The sequence below is a fragment of the Cupressus sempervirens genome, chromosome 2 (assembly GCF_028749045.1).
Source record: "Cupressus sempervirens isolate cs-2001-9-10 chromosome 2, ASM2874904v1, whole genome shotgun sequence".
Classification (NCBI taxonomy): Eukaryota; Viridiplantae; Streptophyta; class Pinopsida; order Cupressales; family Cupressaceae; genus Cupressus; species Cupressus sempervirens.
In genome coordinates this window covers 369,380,313-369,402,466 of record NC_143119.1, presented here as the reverse complement: position 1 = coordinate 369,402,466, position 22,154 = coordinate 369,380,313, and the positions used below count along the sequence as shown (strand labels likewise).

Here is a 22,154-nt window from a genome sequence, read left to right as displayed (position 1 = left end):
TGTGGTTGCTACATCCACTATTGAGGTACCAAACCTCAGGGCTTCCTTCTTCACCAACATTACACATGATGAAGGCAGTGGCATTGTTTCCACTTCCCATGTTCACATCAGCCACATTTGCATGTCCTGACTAATCATTTTTCTTCTTCTAGCATTCACTTGCATAATGCCCATATTTATGATAGTAGTAGAATTCTACATTACTCTTATTTGAGTTGTAATTTTTCTTACCTCCTGTTGAAGTATTTTGTAAGCTACTTGCTCCAACTTCTCTTCTTAAGAATTTCTTTGTCCTCCATTACCTCGGCCTCTACCTCTAGAGTTTCTGCTTGAGTCATATCTTCCTCTCCCCCTTCCTCTTGGATTTGACCGAGCCTTGAATGCTCACTCTTTGGAAGAAGAAGATGTAGATCTGTTGATCCTATGCTCATGGGTTTGAAGAGTACCCATCAACTCATCCATTATCAAAGTAGTGAGGCCTTTTTCCTCTTCTATGGTCATGACCAAATTGTCATATTTATGAGATAAACTCTTCAATATCTTTTCCACTATCCTCTGCTCTTGATAGTCTTCTTCATTTGACTTCAGTTGGTTAATCACATTGGAGGTCCTTGAACTGAAATCTACAACTAATTCATTTTCCTTCATCTAAAGGTTCTCAAACTCCCTTCTTATATTTTGCAGCTTTACGGTACGGACTTTATCAGTCCCCTTGAAGTTCATCTCAAGGATATCTCATGCTTCCTTTGCATAATTTTCTACTGCGATCTTTGGGAATACTGTCTTTGTCATTGCTACTTCAATCAAACTTAATGCCTTTGCATCTTTCCTTCTTGACTCTTTCAAATTAGTCTTTTGTGCATTTGTGAGGGCAACATACTGAGTTGGGTCTGTCACATCATTGAACCCATTAACTACAAACTCCCATAAGTCATTTGCAACCATAATTCATCTTCTTTGCCCATGTATCATAATTTTCCCCATTAAAGGATGGTGGATGTTGCCATATCTTTCTTGTATCTACTGCCATGTCAAATATCCCAAGAAAAAAAATGCCCTAACTCACTGTGGATGTGGGGCCTCAAAGCTCTGATACGATGTGAGAAATATAAAATTTAATTAAAACTCACAACTTTAAAACCTAAAACAACTTTCTCAGCACTAACAATTGTCGAGTGCCAGATTTGCTCAGCACATGAAGGTGCTGAGTGGCAATGTGCTCAACATGTGAAGGTGCTGAGTGGCAGGCAGTAGATGCTGAGTTAGCTCAGCACTCAAAGGCAATGCTCGGTAGTCACTAGAAAGTAATACATAATAGAAGAGGATGCCAAGTGTTATGTTTCATATACTTAATTTTTTTACCACTTAAGATAGAGAGCCAAGCTAAAGTATTCAATAATAAAATTCTCAGAAAAAATAATGAATAGATGAAGAGCAATGGATTCAATTATGCTTGCTTTCTTTCTATTCAACTTTGATTATAAATATTACAAAATTTGGGAGCATTCGGCTTCAACTAGAAAACCCTAAAATAACCCTAAACTGGTAAAACTTCAAACTTCAATGAACTTTAAACTTGTAGCTCTAATGGTTGCATATAATGGTGCTTAGAGAAATCACTGCTTCAACAAGACAAAACCAACAATAATGAACTTACTGAGTGAATAGAGGAATCACATGCAACTGGGGAGATTGGATCTGTTGATCACTTTCTTCTTCTTCCTTCTCTGCTCTACTCTACTAAAATTTTGATCTACTGAATCTGGTAGAATGAATCTAAGACATTCCTTTTTATCATATATTTCCCCCTCTTTTCTAATTTTAAACTCATCCACTGCATTTATGTTTTATGTCTGTTCTAGAGTTTGTCAAGGTGGTAGCTCGACATTTGGCTCCAGGGGAAAATATCAATATCATTAAATATTCAAACAACTTCCTTATAGTCAAAGCCTTTACTAATAGTGGGAGATGACATTTCCAATATTTGTAATATTCAGTGACATCAATCTTTGATACACCTGTGTCTTTTATGAACAAAACTTGACCTCACCATAAGTTATAGGTCATAGACAATGAGAGGAAAGTGAAATTTCTCCACTAAACTAATATTTGTATGATATTTTCTTGTTGACAAAGCTTGCATGAAGTTATATTTGGTGCTATAGCTATTTGGTCAAACACTCTATGATTCCTTCCGTGTGCTCCTAAGTGTTTGATGAATTCAAGCATCTTGACAAACTATATTCATGCAAGCACCGAAATCATTGTATCTTGATCTTGACAAATCGATCATGTTTTGAATATATCCTTGCCTTCCTAAGCCTAGAATGTAGCATACATTTCATAGTAACTCGATATTATTCTTCTCTATCAAGTACTTATCATGTGGAACTCATAGCTTGGGCTCGATTTTTATTGCCACCTTATAACATTACCTTGCACCTACCTCCTTGTTCTTTCTAAGCCTAGTATCCCACCAAAACAGCTTATACTTTCCTTTATATAGGTTGACCATGAATTAAATGAGTAGAACGCCATATCACCCCCCCATGTCTACATGGAAACAAGGCTTTAACACATACACTGGCCACAACAATTAATATATGAATGTTCGATGTGCTAGAGATTCCATTGGAACATGCACTTATTTTCTTCAAATATGATGTCATTAATTTCATGATGTGTACACCCAAATATGATGGATCAAGTCATTCATTGATAACTTAGATGAATTTTGATCTTCTCCACTTCCATAATTAACTCAGTGGCTCCATTTAAATCGATATTTTGATCACAATTTGCATGTGTGAAGGTTTGAGAGATCACTAGCCTTTTCCCTTAATTTATGAATTTGTGGATCATACATTGAACCAAGTAAGCTACAATGTGCCCATTGAATCAAATTTGATCTTCCAAACCAAGACCTAAATCTTTAAATGGAGTCACAAAATGTGTGTAAATTTTTGATATTTTCTTCTCTGGGCTTGGCTTTAATATGATCTTTGCATCGTTTAACCTTCAAATTTGTGCACTGGAAAACTACATTTCTGAATAGGAAATGGATCATTGAAACCAAGCTATTGATTTTTACATGTGAACTTCTCAAAATAAACCATTAAACCTGCATGAGCAACTTGTACCAATTCGAACCACTTCAAACTACTTGGAACCTTAGTTCGAAGTAGTTCAAGACTCCATACTAAAAGTTTAAATATTGGGTCTATATTGGGTACCAACATGGGTCTTCTCCTTTGTTTCCTAAACTTGGTGAGAACTACAGAAACAATGTTGATTATATGTCATGGAGGAAAAGTTTTTATTTTTCTGGTGGGTTTTCTCTTCTTTGAATACTTCCTAAACCTATAAGTTGGGTTGTCTTTTTTAGCATTCAATATTTTGGAAGAAAGATGATACTCAAGGAAACCTTTGTCTTTCTAATGTGAATGTGAGGGTGACTCTACTCCCCACCCCTATGTTGATGTAAAGAATTTAGAGTGGTAATGGAATGATTGATGATGTTCCCTCTTCTCCCCATAGTGTTATCTTTGTTAGTTTGCTTGGTATTTTTTAGTTTCACCGTATCTCCTCTATTTCATAGGTAGATACTTTTTGGAGAGAGCTTCTCATGCTCTCCTTCTTTCATCTTATGTAAAAAATGGAGAGGGATTTTATGTTTCTTTTCCCCTAATGTAGCTATTCTCCCTATGATTTTAGGAAGGAAAATTGCTGAGGGAAAACTTGAGGAATTTAGAGTTTCTAGCATTTCTATTGATGTTATTATTGAGAGGTTGGTTAGTCTTTTTGGATAACTCTATAAAAGAATATAAAATGGTTGTCTAAGGATAAGTTTTATTATAGAGTTAAAGATAGATATTGTAAATCTACCATGATTTCTTGTCAAATACCTCTCGCTATCAATGTTTGTTGTAGAATTGTTGAAAAGGAAGGGACTTTTTCTAGTGAAGTTTATGAAGTGACCTTGTTTGTGGAGGCTTTCATAAATATTCTTCCCCTTGAGATATTTATTTTCTATTTCTAAAGGCCTTATACAAATCTCAATGAAGGTGACTCCCCTACTTAGAGCTTTTGATATTGGCTATGGCTTTACATAGTTGTGTGGAGGCTGGGCTGAAGCTTTTTTCCTTACCTTCACACTTGGATACTTTTTGGGTCACTAAAAGTTGACTATCATGGATTGATTTTTCATGTAGGCCACCTAAGTGACATAATCTCAAGTAGAAGGACATATATGTAAGTACCTACACTCAAAAAATTTATACCTTTACTCTTAGGTCTAAATTGAATGAAAATGACATACAAAAACTTGCAAGATATATTGATAGGCTTAAGTATAACATTCAAGATGAGTTAGCTTTGGTGTTAGTGGAATAAGTCCACAAGTGTTACCAACTTTACCTTAGGATTGAGGAAAAAAAAAAAGAGGAAAGATGAAGAAAATAATAGAGGAGGAAGAGGAAATACTTTTAGAGGAAGAGGAAAATTCTTTGGAAGAAACTTGTTAGAAATAGGTATAATTGAGAGGTTGCGAGGGGGTGAATCTATAATTTACAAACTTTAGTCATCAACTGAATATTATTTATTACTTTGGACCATACATAAGAAAGTAGTAAAGTAATGTTGAATAGTAACAATAACCATGCACAAAGATAACTCATAACACCATATTTTGTTAACTAAGGAAACCTTGGCCAAGGGAAAACCTTGGTCAGGATGATACCCACTAGATATATATATGTATACCTTGTTAGAGGATGGACCCTATTAGGAGTTAATGAGAAAATTCAATACAAAGAGTCCTTGTTAGAAGACTTTGAATCCCTGTTAGAAGATTCCAACCCTATTAGGAGCTATAGTATAGTAGATGCAAGATGAGCCCACCACCCAAACTTGCACTTCCAATTACAAGAAGAGCTCATTGCCCAAACAAGTAATTAGTCCTCTAGAATATAGATGTTTTAACTTCTTCCTTGACTGATACCTAATCTTTAGTTTGATCTTAGATCACAAAAATAGCTTCTCAAAATTTCACATATATCACTTTACGAAAAGTTTGCATATCACAACAATACACAATACTATGCTTCCCTTTGCAAGATGCCCTTTGCATAATTACCATGCCTTTTCACAAATTTCTACCAGATCGGATAAGACCATAATATACTTTTCCAGTTCAGAGTAAACAATATACTTTTCCAACTCGGATAAGACCATAATATACTTTACCTAGTAAAAAATGAATATTTCTTTTCCATATAGTTTTTATTGATGTTTAAGGTTATACACGTCATCATCAACATGTATACTATATTCATCTAACTCTTCTAGTCATAATATGATGTCAATAACAAGTTACATACAAAACTACACTATTGTAAACCAAACTCAGACAATTTTTGAGTACCAAAAGCTAAGTATATTTATTTATGAGGTTTTAAATAAGAATGCACATCATGGGTTACCATAAATGACAAAAATTACATATCTTCATTAGTCAATTTTCAACAATCTCCTCCTTTGGCATTCATGCCAACAAAATAGGGAAATTTGGCTAAGTGTCAAATACTTGTTAGAAATAATACAATAATAATATATTAATCATCTTTTACAACTTATCCATCTTACACATGGTCCCTTTTACAATATGATTTAATACCTTTTATCTTCTCCCCTTTACCTTATTTATAATTTTATTATGCATCTTCTCCCCCTGTTACATTAATGACAAAGGTCGAAATGTCCAAAATTGTCAAAAACTACTATCAAAAACTATGTTCTTCTATGTTAAACTAATATTATCTTATTACAATCATCAAAACTTGCCTTAAGACCATTGACACATTTTATCCATGTATCCATGGCTGATTCAACAAAGATGAGAATCGTACATAAGGCATATGATGCAATCTCAACTGCATTAGAATCAGAGTATAAAAAGGTTGAGTAGGTGTCCTTGGCTTTGACACATTCCTCCAACTATCTCTCAAAAATAGATATTTCTAGAGTAATAGACTCTCTAAAATTTGATAATCTCTTCAAAATTTGTTCTTTCTGATGTTTTGATTTCTTGATATCACTATGAACATGGGCCACTTGTCCTTCAAAGTCATCAACTTTTCTGGAAGGTTGTTGTATCTAGCTTGATAGAGCTTCTAGCTCACTCAGATTCCCTTCAATATTAATATCAAGATCCTCAGTCAACTTATTAGATAAGGTACACTTGATGTATAATACATTTCCATCCCATTGACATTTTTGAAGTTCCTTGATACAAGTATCAAGACATAGTAAATTGTTCTTGATATTTGGACAAATAGTGCTTGTGCCTTCTATTCAGGATCTACCTCTATATGTTGGACTAGTAGAGTACTATGTAATTTTTTAGTTTCCTTCCTTAAGGTTCTCTCTAGGCTCTTTGTTTTCCTATTTTTCTCAATGAGTTTTGTCAAAGATGAGATAAAGTTAGTTTGATCATTATCATCACTTTGGAGGCTAGCAAGCTAAAGCAGAGTAGATAAACTAGATGGTTTAGATTCATATGCCTTTTACTTCTTTTCAACTACCTCTTTGACTCTTTTCTCTTTTTTTTTTTCTTTTTTTTCCTTTCTCTTTTCTTTCTTTCTCTTTCTTTTCTTCCTTTCTTCCTCTGTTTTCTTTTCTTTTCTTCCTCAACTCTTCTTATTTCTTCTTCAAGTAATTTTTGTTTGGCTTCTTCTATTTTTCTCTTTTCTTCTTCTAATAGCCTCTTCTCCTCTTCAATTTATTTCAGTTTATCTTCAATAACATTGGCATGAGATTTAGGGTTTTTAGAACTATGAAAAGGGTTAATATCATCAACATTAATATTAGCATTCATATGATCAATCTACAATGTGTCACCACTTACTGACACTTTCGACATTCTAGGTGTTGGTGAAGGTGGTGCCTTAGATTCTATCAACATTTGACTAATGGCCATAGTTGTTTCACTCCTTATTTTGTCCTTCTCACCCACCATAAAAAGAAATGGTCTCACTTTATTTCTTAAGTAAGATGCCAGATTGTTTAGCAATCTTTTGACTTCTTCTTCATCATTAGTCTTGCATATTGTCATTATCATAGACTTCTAAAGTTTGATGTCTTCTTCTTTAGTTTGTGGCTTCTTCTTAATAAGTCTTTGATAGAATTTTTGATTTACTGTGCCTTTAATATCCTTAAGTTTCAAATTGTTAGCTATTATATATCTCATAGTAGAGATATCAATATGATCTTTCTCAATATTATTATACAAATCATAAAATTTTTTCACCTAAACAAAGTTTACTTCACTAGCAATGGCTGAATTTATCTTCTCATTCTTTAGCTTCCATGGTTGCCTTGTTTTACCTATTGTTTTTTTAGAAATGGTAACTCTCTTTACCTATTTAGCTTCTTATTATTCTTCTTCTTCTTCACTAGATTCAACAATTGTCAACAATATCTTTTGTCTCTTGCCTAGTCTAGTAGCCTTTTTCTTGACTCTTTTTATCTTTGTAGTCACAACTTCTACTAATCTTTCTAATTTTCTCTTTGGCTCACATGGTTGTACATCCGACACTACAACATATCGAATCCTCTGGTCTAAAAATGTCTCTATAGTAGACACGAATAAAGGTTGCACATACATTATACTCTCCTTCATGGTCTATGTAACTGCATGTGACTCACTCTCTATCATACCGACCTCTGCTAAAACATCCTTCATTACTGTCTCAATCTTCTTCTGAGATGCTTTCTCTAAAGATGCTTGATGGGGTGATTGGGTAATCTCTTCAAAGTCCCATATCTATACGCAGCTTGGTTCTTCTTAGAGTTCAATAGTAAATTAATATATGCAATTGCTATATCATCACTCCATTCATAACCTAAGGGATCAAGAAAAATTTCCCAAGGTCCTACTATATGAATATAAGTAAAATCTGTATCAACTATAACACATATATGATTTTAAAATATTTATAGAATTGCAGGTGCAATTCAGAATCTTTGTCTCATCTCATTCTAAAATGTTTTCATTATCAATTTCCCACTATCCAAGATTTTATCTACTAGATGTCTCCTACATAAATCTGTGATCTTCTCCATTGTACATCTCTCACTGCTCACAATCTCTATGACTAACAAATATGGAATTTTCTTAAGTACATGAAAGAATATATGATTTATTAGTGACTGAAATCTAAACACACCATTCTTGGTACTCTTGATTTTCTCCAGGTTCTCAAGAGGTTGCATTCTTAGAATTTCACTAAAGTTAACTTGTTCCTTCTCAAGAAATATCTTAAAGTCTACATACATGAATCTAGCTAATAATTCATCAATATTAGAAGTTTCACATATAGAGTAGGCAATGATTCTTCTCAAGAATCATACATCATCTTGTTTAATGGCATTGATCACCATGGTCTTCCCATTATAAACTACTTTTTTGATCTTCCCTTCTATAGGTTTCACACAAACAACCTTCAATTTTGGTCTATCCTCATTCTCAACATGATCAATTATAGACATACCCATGATTCTATCAAATATAAATTTTATTGAAGAAATTCTATGAGTCAACAATAAAATACCTCTTTCCAAAAGTAGGGTTTACTTTAAAATTGCCTTGTCAAGCTAGTTCTAAATGCTCTATGCTTCTAATGTAATCACAATGAAGTGGTAATTAAGTTTTTTCTCCATTTTATTCATCAATTCAGACTTGCATTAATTACATACCTTTCAAACACAAAAAAGCTATCAATTACATTCTGAAATCAAATATATGTTCGATAATCTTTGTTCAATCTTCAAATGCTACCCGAAATTTACCATAGCTTCCTTCCACTAGGAAAATGCTCCAAGAATATTTTCTTTACAAAATTCTCTATAAAAACATATTTATCATCTTCTTCTATAGAATTAACTTTCTGTATAATAACAAAAGCTCTTAATTCCTTCATAACAAGTTCTAATAAACTCCAAATTTCAAGCGAGCTTAGATACAATTCCAAAATTATCTCAATACACCTTTTCCCAACTTTTCTACCCATAATTTGATCTTTGAATGAAGTTTCAAATTTTTTTCTTATCAACAAGCTTATTTGAACTTAGTTGAATCAAACTTGATTACTGACTTTGATCCTCCTATCTCACCATCTTCTAACTTTTTTTCTAAGATGTCTATTCCTTTTACAAACTCATTGAGTTCTTCACAAAGTTCACTAACTACTTTTCATTGTTCCTCATTGCCTTTGTTATTTTTGGAGTTCCTTTTATGGTTCCTTCTACCATTTTCAATGTTTCTTCCATTGTTCCTTCTATTTCTAAAGTTTCTTCCATTATTCCTTCTATCTCTGAATTTTTTGTCTATTCTACAATACTTTGTTTTATGTCCAAAGTTGTTTCATAACTAACATATTGGAGTTCTACTTATGGGATTCTATTGATCAATTGGTACATGATAATTCCAAGCTATGTATCCATTCTTGTTACACTTATAACACACAATCTATCTTCTTTCTTCATGAGTTCTTCCTTCTCTCGACACCCTTTCATTTGATCTTCTTCTATCTATAGGGTTAGTATTTCAAGACATTCTACTATTCCTTCTATCATTATCATATTTAGGTTTCCTACAATCAATTTCTTTGTGACCCATACCATGACAATTATGACAATAAAAATCCTTAACATGATTAAATGACTTATTTATACAATCTCTTTTCATATGACATATTTCATTACATGAAAAACACTTAACTCTAAATTTATACCTAGTTTCTTTAGGATATTCCACTTTCTTTAGTTCATCTAATATATCAACTTCCTTATCTTGTCCAACTTCTTTATGTTTATCAAAAGATTGACTAGATTCAATCTTATCATTATATTTATGTTTTTCTTTTAGATCTGACCTATTTTTAGGTCTCTTTGTAGAAATGTTAAATACATAACCAAGAGTGATATTATCATAGGTAGGTCTTTGCTGGAATAAATATTCTCAAGTTGCTTCTTACATCGAGTTGGTTCATCTTTCACAATAGTGTTCTACTTATGAAGTTCTTCATGACCATCTTTCAATGTTTCAAATTCAGATGCCTTCTTTGCTAGATTTTCTCTAAGATCTATATTCTCAGTCTTCAAATTAGATTCAATTTTGCTAGGATCATTCTACAAATTTAGCTATAGATTGGTAATCTTTAATTCAAGCTTCAAGATCTTGTACTCTATCTTTAGCTCTGAATAATTATCATCACTATTTTTAGCTTCTAGTTTGGATTTGAGATGTTTAATCTTGTCCTTTAATTGTCCAATATATAATTTGGAGTCTTAATATATATCCTTCAACTTATCTCTTTCTTTAGTAAGGAGATCAATTTGTTCAAGTGCCTCTTCAAGGTTCTTCATCAACTATTCCATATCCATAGGGATCTTACCCAAGTTGTTAAGCCTCTATTGAGTAATTATGCTCTGATGCCAATTGTTAGAAATAGGAATTACTAGAGGGGGGGGGGAGTGAATCACTAATTTACAAACTTTAGTCACCAACTGAATATTATTTGTTACTTTGAACCATACATAAGAATAAAACAAAGTAATGTTGAATAGTAATAGTAACCATGCACAAAGATAACACCATATTTTGTTAACTAGGGAAACCTTGGCCAAGGGAAAGCGTTAGTGGGGATGATACCCATTAGATAATATATTGATATATATTTTCCTTGTTAAAGGATGGACCTTGTTAGGAGTCAATGAGAAAATTTAGTATAAAGAGTCCCTATTTGGAGACTTTGAATCCCAGTTAGGAGTTGTAGTATAGTAGATGCAAGATGAGTCCATTTCCAAAACATGCACTTCCAATTACAAGAAGATCTCATTGCCCAAAAAAGTAATTAGTCTTCTAGAATATATATGTTGCAACTTCTTTCTTGACTGATCTTTGATCTTTAGCTTGATCTCAGATCACAAAAATAGCTTCTCAAAACTTTTCATATATCACTTTATATAAAGTTCACATATCATAATAGCACACAATACTAAGCTTCTCTTCACAAGATGTCCTTTGCATAAATACCATGCCTTTTCACAAATTTATGCTTGGTTGTCTAACACCATAATATAATCTTCCAACTTAGAGTAAACATATAGGATGTCGGCCCTAATTGCTCAAGTAACTATTTGTAAACAAAATAATTCCTTTCCTTTAATTCTCCTACCCTATTTCACTGGTAAAACATGAATATCTCTTTTATGTATAGTCTATACTAATGTTTGAGGTTATACACATCATCATCAACATGTATACTATCTTCATCTAACTTTGCTAGTCATAATATGTCGTCAGTAACAAGTTACATACACAACAATACATTGCTATAAACCAAATTCATACTTAGACAATTTTCAAGTACCAAAAACTAAGTATCTTTGTTTTTGAGGTGTCCTATAAGCATGTACATCATGGATTTCCATAAATGATGACAACTACATATCTTCATTAGCCAATTGCCAAAAAAACTATCCTAGGCAACAAGGAGAATCTAGTAGATGTTAAAGGGTAGAAAATGATAGTGGCAAAAGAGGTTCCTTTAGGAGAAGAATACCTAGTCCAAGAGGATGATTTAGAGGTAGAGGGACAAGCGTGTTCACTGGAAAGTTTTTCTCTTGTAACTAAGTTGGACATTGGTTCTTTCGATGTCCAAAAAAGAAAAGGGCAACCAACCATGGTGAGAAGAGAATTCAATTGCTCCAAGATGAAGATTTTCAAAGTACCACCTCATTCCATACTATTGTATCTTCTTCAAAACAAGTAGGCCCTAAGATAGAAGAGAGCTTGATGTTCAATAGATCACTTTTTATGCCACTTAACCAAGAACCTCCTTAAAGAGAGTCAATCTTCAAGATAGCTTACATGGTGAAAGGAAAGGTATGTAAAGTCATTTTTGATTTAGGCACTACTAAAGATATAGCTCCTAGTGAGATGATGAATAAACTAAGTTTACAAAGAATCCCACACCATAATCCTTATAAGGTTTCTTGGCTAAGTAACAAGAAACCAACCTTAGTAAATGAATAGTATTATATTGAGTTTTAGATTGGGAAATATAAGGACATAGTATTATGTGAAATTGTAGATATGGATGATTTTCATCTCCTCCCTGGTAGCTCTTAGCAATATAACACCAATGCCCAACCTAAAAAAAACACCAACGTATAAACCTTGACCAAAGATTGGGAAACTTACACCATGATAGCATTTGTGGCAGAGCCTAAGGATAAGAGTGTACCTAGTATAGTCATGTTAGTAGGTGAAAAGGAATTATTGAAGGGATTAAAAGAGGACAAGATTCCATGCTTTTTTGTTGCAGTGAAACCTAAGGATGATACACCTAGGAAAGGGAAACAAGCACAAGAAACATTGAGGAAAGTTAGCACAAAAGAAGTTGCAAACCTATTGGATTAGTATAAGGGGATAATTTCTAATGAGACAATAGATAAATTTCCACCTAAAAGGGAAATAAGCCATTGTATAGACTTTATTCTTGGCTCCACACTACCCAATAAGGATGCCTATAAACTAACTCTAGAGAAGAATGTTGAAGTAGCAAGGAAAATACAAGGATTGTTAGAGAAAGGCTTCATATGAAAGAGAATTAGTCATTGTGATGTTCCAACAATACTGGTTCCTAAGAAGGAAGGTACATAGAGGCTATCTACAGATTCCAAAGCAATTAATAAGATAACTATCAGGTAAACATTTCTAGTACCTAGAATAGAAGATCTTATGGATTGTTTGGGAAATGCATGATTTTACTCCAATATTGACTTGAAGAGTGGCTACCACCAAATAAAAATTAGAGAGGGGAATGAATGAAAAACTTCCTTCAACACCAAAGAGGGTTTATTTGAATGTATTGTGATGCCCTTTGGTCTATCAAATGCTCCAATCACTTTTATGAGATTGATGAAAGAAGTCCTTAAGTCATTCATAAATGTTTTTATTGTTGTGTATCTAGATGATATCTTGATTTTTAGCAAGGATAAACATGAACATCTAAGACATCTTCATATGGCCCTAAAGAGGCTTCATAATGAGCAATTGAAGATCAATTTGAAAAAGTGTGTGTTTCTATAGGAGGAGCTTGTGTTTCTTGGGTCATTTCCAAAGGAAACCTAAAGATGGATCCTTCTAAGGTTGAATCCATATTGAATTGGCCTACTCTAAATTCTACTGGTGAGGTAAAGAGTTTTCATGGCCTTGCTAGCTTTTATAGGAAATTTTTAATGAATATTAGTGGAATAAGTGCACCTATGATCGATACTATTAAGGGGGGAAGGAAATGTTGGTCTCAATGAACTAAAGATGCAAATTAGTCATTTGAATACTTGGAAGCAAGGGTAGCACAACGACCTATCTTGGTTTTACCTAATTTTAATAAGGTTTTCACTATTGAGTGTGATGCAAGTAAGGGAACAATTGGTGTTGTCTTGAGTCAAGATGGAAAGCCTATGGTCTTTTTCAGTAAAATGATTAATGTGGCCAAAAAAAAGTAATATACTTATGATCTATAACTCTATGTTATGGTTCAATCACATAGAAAGTGGAGACACTACTTGTTACATAATGATTTTATTTGTTTATACTAACAATCAAGCTTTGAGTTTTCTAAATAAATAGAAGAAGTTGAACCATAGACATGTCAAATGAATGGAGTACTTTCAATCATATACCTTCTCAATCAAGCATAAGAAAGGAGTGACTAACAAGGTAGCTGATGCCTTGAGTAGAAGAAACCTAGCCATTCAAGAAATCCAAATGGAAATTGTTTGTATCTCTACCTTGAAAGATATGTATCCTACTGATGAATGTTTTCATGAAGCTTACCAAGTTTGTTTGGAATTATGGGATAGATACCATATTGATTTTGTAGACTATATCATTCAAGAGGGCCTTTTGTTCAAATGAAGTCAACTCTGTATACCTAAGTGCCCTATGAGGGAAAATATAATCAGGGAAAAGCATTGTGGAAGCTAGGCTGGTCACTTTGGTCTTGACAAAACATTGGAATTCGTAAGAAAATTTTACATTTTCCCAGTATGCAATCATATGTTAAGAAGTTTGTAGAAACTTGTTTGATTTGTCAAACGATTAAGGGCACAAGTTATTATCAAGGCTTGTATACTCCATTACCTATACCTAAAAATCCTTGGGATTTAGTTAGCATGGACATTGTTTTGGGTCTTTCAAGGACTAAGTCTAGTTATGACATTATATGGCTATGTGCAAGATCATGTTGTGCCAAAAAGCGGTGATCTAAAAAATCTATAGTTCTGAAATAAATCAAAGCATTTCAAAATCTATTACAATTTTTTTCCCACCTATCATGATACCAAACAAAAGATATTAATCCCTTTACAAGCCCTAGTATATCTTTGGATACCAACCCTATGTGGTCAACTTTAAAAATGTCCCAAAAAATGTGTTTTTGGCCTATGCTTGTGCATTTTTTACTTCAAAAATATATTTGAGGACTTTTTTTCCACCAAAATTTGATGAAACCAAAAGTGTTTCTTAAAATTTTCTTAGCTCTCCATAAATGTAATGCTTATCAAATTACAAGTTTAGTAAGTAATTATTACTTATTTTCTAATGGAGTTATTTATAAAGTGTCGATTGAAACAATGATTGAAAAACAACTATAAATTTAAAATGGTATCATATTTTTGAAATTCAAAAGATGCATCACTTTGAATTAGTTGATGTGATAACACATGAGAGTTTTTTTATTCTAAAAATACTATAGTAGAAAATTCATAATTATTTATTTATTTAGAATAAAAATACCCAAAAGTATGTGTCACATCTGGGCATGAGTCTAAATGTTATATCTAGAATCTTATAAAAATGTATTATCATTTAATTTTGATTAAGGTGGTTAGACATATGTCTACTTATTTTATTTTTCCTAAACATTTTTTTACTATTGCATTAAAGTTAATTTTTTTGATCAATCAATTTTTTTATTTTTATTTTTTTCAAATAAGACCTAGTAGTTTAGAAACTAAATTTAATTTCCTAGAGATTCTTTTCTCTCAAATTTTTTATGGAAGGATTATATAACAAGTTGAGAATTTCATATCAATTTGACATAACCTTGATTTTTTTAATTTTTCATTGCCATTTAAGGGTATAGCTTGGTTGACCATGATCTTGTACATACCCATATATGTGGATGTGGATAGATTTTCCAAAATAGTACACTTCTTTCCTTGTAGGTCAACTCATGATTCCTCTAGTATTATAGGCCTTTTCTTTAAAGACATTGTAAGACATCATAGACTTCCTCTAACTGCTATATTAGGTAGACACCCTATGTTTGTCAGACATTTTTGGCATACCTTGTGGAAAAGGTTAGGCATAAATATTGCAATGTCATCTTCCTATCATCGCCAATCAGATGGGAGGAATAGGGTGATCAATAGGTCATTAGGTAACCTTCTCTAATGTCTTACCAAGGACTATATTGTTGCATACGATACTATTTTAAACATTAGGTGAAGTTCTCTTATAATGACTCCATCAATAGGAGTACATGATTGAGTCCTTTTTAGATTGTATATGGCTCTCATCCTAGGGGAATTTTTGAGCTTAGAGTAGTAGAAAATATTGGTTAGACGAGTGCCCTTGTTAAAGAAAGATTATAGCAGAGCTCACAGAAGTATAAGCAAGTAGTAGATGTAAGGAGAAGAGAAGTGCAGTTTAATCTTGGGGACATGGTCATGGTACATCTTAAGAAGAAGAGACTTCCTAAATAAAAGTACACTAAGTTACACATGAAGAAGATTGGTCCCTTTCAGATCCTTAAGTAATGTGGTCCCAATGCCTACAAACTTGCTTTACCTATTGACATCAATCTTTCACCTATTTTTAATGTATCAAACATCTATGCCAATAAACCTTCTAGCTCTACTAATATTGGTGTTGTAGGGTCTATTGGTTCTTTAACTGCAAATATACTTCATGATCTACAAAACCAAGTGCCAGCAAGCACTGAATGCATACAAGAAAAGAGTATTATCAAGAAGACTAGGAGGCATTCCTACTATGATTACTTACTTAAATGACATGGAAAACCTTTAGAGGAGGAAACTTGGTTGACTCCTAAGGATATAGAGATGACTAGTGTGAAACTTTCAGATATTCCCACTCAAGGGACTTGAGTCTCTTTTGGCTAGAGGAACATGGTGCAAGGAACCCAAGTGGCATAATTAGAGGTTCATGATGGAACAACATGGGGTGATGATCCACCGCATTAAACATGTTAATTTTCATTTATGTAATAAGAATGATCCTTGTTTTTGAGGTAAAGTAACTTAAAGTGTCTCTATAAGCCTAAGTTATCTTAGACCTAGGATCTTTCTTTTTGGTTATTTTGGCTAATAAATTGACTCTAAGTGTGTTTTCTTAATCATTATAGATTATTTAGGTCCTAAGTGTTGCAAATTTCTAGGTGATTAAGTTCTAGGAAGAAGTAGTGGAAAAATGCATTTTCCAAGAAAAGTTGCTGACAACTTTTTGTCAAATTTGACAATTTTTGCAAAACATTCCAACTAGTCTGGTAACTACTCAAACCAACCAAGCATCAGTTGGGAATGATATATTTGGATGTTAATACCCTCTATGAATTTAGAGGTGTAAGGAGGTGTACATTCGACAAGTTTTTCATACAAAGTATATAAATTTTACGAGCATTTATTTGTGGTATGAAACTATATGGATTGGGAGACCAAATCTAGTTGTATGATTTCAATGTGTTTTGAGTCTAGATTAATTTTCATTTGATTTAATTTTTATTGGTTCAATTTGAAGCAAGTTACATAATTTGTTTTGCAACTAGCTTTACAAACCTTTAAATTGAGTGTTTCAGGAATGATGTGGCCTTAACCTACAATTCCACATTTGGTTTTTGATGGCCTTCTAAAATTTGCAAAGTTAGGGCATGCAATTCTAGATTTCAAAGTGATGAATTTTTTTCTTAGGAGATTCAAGGGGTAAATAAGCATGCCCTAGGCTGAATATTGCAATGTATTCAATCAGGAGAATGTTGATTTTGTGGGTAGGACTTGGAATGAGACCATAGAAATTCATTGGTGGTAATTCCTTGGTGAAAGAAGTTAGGAAAATTTTTATAGAAAAAACCTAGCAAAGTAAAAGTAAAAAGCTATGTTACCTTTCAAGCTGACTTATCAGAACTACTGAATCTGTGTATTTCTATCTAAAAATCAATTTTGTCCAAACATATGATCTAGATAAATTTATTCTAGCTAAGTGATATATGGTCTCACACTTTTCCAATTGGAAATATCTATTAAAGTCACGTTTTCTACTAGTTTGTATCCAGTTACTAAAGAAATGCAATCATTTCATAATAGTGGCATTTCAATAACTCTTGCTACTTTTTATGTATTTTTTTAATAACATATAAACACCATTTTATAGAGCTCAGAGTCAAGAATAATCTCATATAGAGTTTATAGTGCTTTAATTATATATAGTATATTGTAAATAAAAAATTCTACAAGCACATATTTTAATACTCGAAAAGATGTCCATTTTGGAAAAGAAAAAAATATTAAATCATATCAAAAAAATTTAAAAATTATATTGTATTCTAGAGGAAAGAGTCCTCTTTTAGAATGTACAATTCTTCTCCTTGTTATAATAGATTTATTTTGAAAAATGTTGTGGGAGATGAAGACTATCAATTTTAGGTGAGTTGAAATTTGAATCATTAAAAAAGAGAAAATATAGGTCTAAAGTTGATTTTTACTTTTGATTGTTCTAGATATATATGTTATCTATAACATAGTATGATATCAAAGGGAAATAAGTTTATTTCCATCTAGTTTTTTGTTGGGAACTAGACCTCTAATTTTTAGTGTTTTTCAGTAGCTAAAAAGTTATCTATAAAAATTAGGAAAATATATCAATTCTTATTCCAAATAATAATTAAAAATTATAATCTTTAAATTCATCCATTTCTACGTATTTCATTAGTTTACTTCATTTTCAAATTCAAAATAATAATACCAATTTTATGTCATTGAAGGTGAACAGTTATACTTTTTTTAGCCTTTTCCTTTACAAAAGGGTGATACGAGATTGTGCTTTTACATCTTTGGTCCTCAATAGGTGTTTCATGCTTGATTTGGCCAATTAGGCCTGTGAGGTTCATGTAGGATCAAAGGTGTTGGTGTAGGTTGGAAAGTTGGTTTTTGGAGGATTTGTGTAACTTCCAAAAGGGAATCTAAAACCAAGTTTACTAGGAAAAATCCAAGTTACTACCCTAAAACAAGGAAAAAGGCTACAAGGGAATTAGGCGTCTTAAGAGAAAATTTTCTTGGTAAAGTTTGAGGAAGTCAAATAATTACAAAACATTAATCCTTATGTGCCCCTTGGTAGGTCCAAGGTGTTAGTTTGACCCAAAGAGCATGTTGGAATCAAATTCCTAGTTTGAGCCCATTTTCCATTGTTGATCCCTACAGTCACTTTAGGGAAAGATGCTTTGAAGATTCAAGAGTTGTGTAAAAGTTTGGATTTGAGTTGAATTTTTTTGGAAGGATTCCTTGAGTGGTATATAATATTGGGAAAGGTAAAGTTACCTTGAGTGTTTTATTTGGGGTTCTACCAAGCTTTTGGTGTGAGCACTCTACTCAGTTTTTGTGGAGATGGTTGCCTTAGTGATCAAGTTGGTGGTAACAATTTTAAAGGGATGATCCTTACTTTGGCTTTTTTATGGATAGAGTATGAAATTCAAGGGGATTCTATTAATTTATTTCTTCAATTTGGTTCTTTGTCTTTTCATTGATCTTCTTTTGCTCTAGTTTCTATGGTGGTGAAGCCTATCCCTTTAGAGAGGGGGTGTTAAATGGAGGTTTTCTTATGGGATTGGAGTATTTTTATTCTTCCATTCTTTATCCTAATCCTTATTAAGATGGGGATCTTCCAGGGATAAGAAGATTATGGTTGTTTGAAATGATATTCTCTTCATTTTAGCTATTGAAAAATTAGCTTCAATCCTTCTTGGTTTTCACCTTTTGTTGTCTTCTTCTCTATAATATTGGGATCCCCTCTTACCAAGGTGGAGTGCAATCTTGTTGATGATGAGGTGGGTGGTTTGTGTGTGTTTTGTGTCACATGTAAAAGAAAGATCAATAGGAATTATATGCACATTCATATAGTTTTGGGCACCTTGAAAATTCTCTAGTTCATTGTAAATGGTTATTTGAGAGGTGACAAGTTTCTATACTTTCATGGAATTTTTTAGATCCTTTTGAGAAACCTTGAAGTTTCTAGGCCTTATTAAAACTCTTGAAGCTTTTTGGTTTTTTTGTATAAAAATGTTTCTTCATTGATTTGGTGACTTTATCTAATTAGCTTTGCTAGTGTTTTTATTTGTTTCTAATATTTTGTAATAGGTTGAAGGGCCCTACTATTTCCATTGCCAACTTAACATAAAATATTGAAAAACATAGATAAATAGAAAATCGAAAAGTAATCTTTAAGAAGTTAATTATAGTCATTAGTTATTAGGAATGGTGAATTATAAAATATTATTGGCCGACTAATATTTTAAATTAAAATAAATACAAAACTATTTAAAATTTGTAAATAAGAAAATGATTTAACAAGATTTCCTAAACAAACCATTGAAAATCAAGCATGTCTTGATTTTAGTTTGGCACTTTTGGCATTTTCCACAAGGTCTTAAAGGCCTGGATACCATTGGATCATGTCTTTATTTATTTCCATACATGATAGTTGTGGTGTATTGAACATGAGGCTATATGGACTTTAGTACAATTGGACAGGATATCTTGAAATGCATTGGGTAGACATTTTAATGTAGTTAATGATATTGCACAACATGATATCACTTGGACTAGGGGAAGATTTAACCTCATTATCTTTTGTCTAACACAACAATCTCTCTCCATTAAAGTTGTGTCCCTATATTTTATTTATGCTAAATTATAAAATAATAATAATAATAATAATTGAATAATGCAATTTTAAAACATATTAAATTACCACTATTTTAAAAAAATAATAGTAAATGTGATCTAATAAATTACATAAATTTTTAAAAAAATTAAAAATAAAGAAAGAAATAAAATAAGATAATGGTTTTTGAAATGATTTCATTTCTAAAAAGAATGACACATTTGATTTTCAAGCTAAATTATTTTAAATTATTTTTTAAATAAAAATTAGTAATATATTTTTTATGTAATTTAATATTTGGTATAGAGAGATTACAAGGCACATTCAAATTATCTAATAAAAGCCTCCCAAAAATTTTGGTTTCTCTATTCTTTCCTAACAAGAGGAGATGACCCAATAGCTACCCAAGAAAACTTTGGGCACCTAGAACTCCTAATCCCTATATCAAAATTTGCCGACTTTTTGGTGAACCTTCATAGGTGAGTGAAGATTTTAAAGCTAACCTTTCATTTTTTCTGCATTTAAGAGTTCTATGTAGAATTTGTAGGTTGTGAGGTGGTCTAGAAGTGCCATTTTAAAACATTCACCTAGATCTCATTATGTTCACCCCTCATAGTTGCTAACAAAAGGGTACATTTTGCACAAATTGACCAATCAGTAATAAAGAAAGCTAAAAGATGATCAGCTATTGTTACATGTGTGTGATTTTCAATTGATACAAGGGCTATAGTTTTTTGGGACTTTTAATGAGCGGTTATTGTGGGGATCTGTAATGGTAGATGTAAAGTCATTAAAATGTGGTCAACTATTGGGTCATCTCTCATAAATAACCTTTGTTTATATTTTTCAAAACTTATGAGTGCGGCTAGACTTGAGTGACCATCATACCTATAATGAGGTTGAGTTCTTGTGTTAACAATTCAGGAGATAAACTTAATCTTCTAGGGAGGGCAATGATGTAAATTGACTCACCATTGATAAGACTGTAGGCACGTGTTTCTTTTCCAATACAAGAGACGGTCAACTGTGAGGCCAATGATAAAATGATTGATATAAGGTATTTTTTCTTTCTGTTTCGCTTGGAAAAAATATATAAAATCCTCTTTGTTTGAAAAAATAGGGTTATGTTGACTATAATGATTTTGAGATGTATGATATTGTTTATATAAATGTAATATAGCTATTACAAGTATATTATTTACTCTAAAATTCATATATGAGTTTTAATATTAATATGAATAAAATGATTATGGTATAGAATTATGATAAAATGTACCAATAAAAATAGTATAAATCATCAAGATTATCTTCAAGCTCTTTATGATAAGTTTTCCCTTACATTAATTATTTTAATAGGTAAATTATAAATTTATTGAAAGGAGTTTCAAATGTAGTTTCTGTTTTAGTTGCCCAAAGATAACCACAATTTCAAGATTTTCAAAATGAATCTTTACTAACATATATTTTTTTATAAATGTATTTAAAACAAGGTTATTAGTACATTGAAATAAATCTATAGAAAGTATTCATTGACAAATGAGTACATATGTATATATGAACTTCAATTTTTCAATGGATTGTTTTAAGTTTTTTATTACACAAATCTATAAAATGTTCTTGTTCTTGGAATGAGTATGCAATCTGATCTCCATGTTGATTGCACTAGCATAATCACAAACTCAAGATGTTATTGATGATAAACTATTTCTTTTAGCCTATCTTATTTATTTTTTAATATTTTTTTTTATCGGTAAGAGGTCAAAGTCAAGATTAATTATTATGCATTTTGATTAATTATTATTTATTAAGTTTGAGTAGATTCAAACCCAAGACCTTTTTGATTAGAGGCTCACAATTTACCGTTATGTTGTAGGCTCTTGCCTAACTTTTAGCCTATCTTATTATGAACTTATTAGGAAAATAAATTTATAAGAATCTATACTCAACCATTGTTCTAATGTTCAGGAGATCTCCTTTAACATTGTTATAATTATACAATGTTGACTATTTAATTTCATGAAGACTATTTCTCTAATTACTATAAATTTTTATGATAAATTTTGTTTAAGAGATCACTACTACAACACTAAATTACCAACATTACCAACAGGGTATTTTCTTTTTAAAT

At 31.9% G+C, this 22,154-nt stretch overlaps 1 pseudogene; it reads left to right on the top strand.

Annotated features, from left to right (window-relative positions):
- LOC149572664 (purine permease 2-like) overlaps positions 1-22,154 on the top strand; it is a 75,416-nt pseudogene that overhangs the window by 52,961 nt on the left and 301 nt on the right.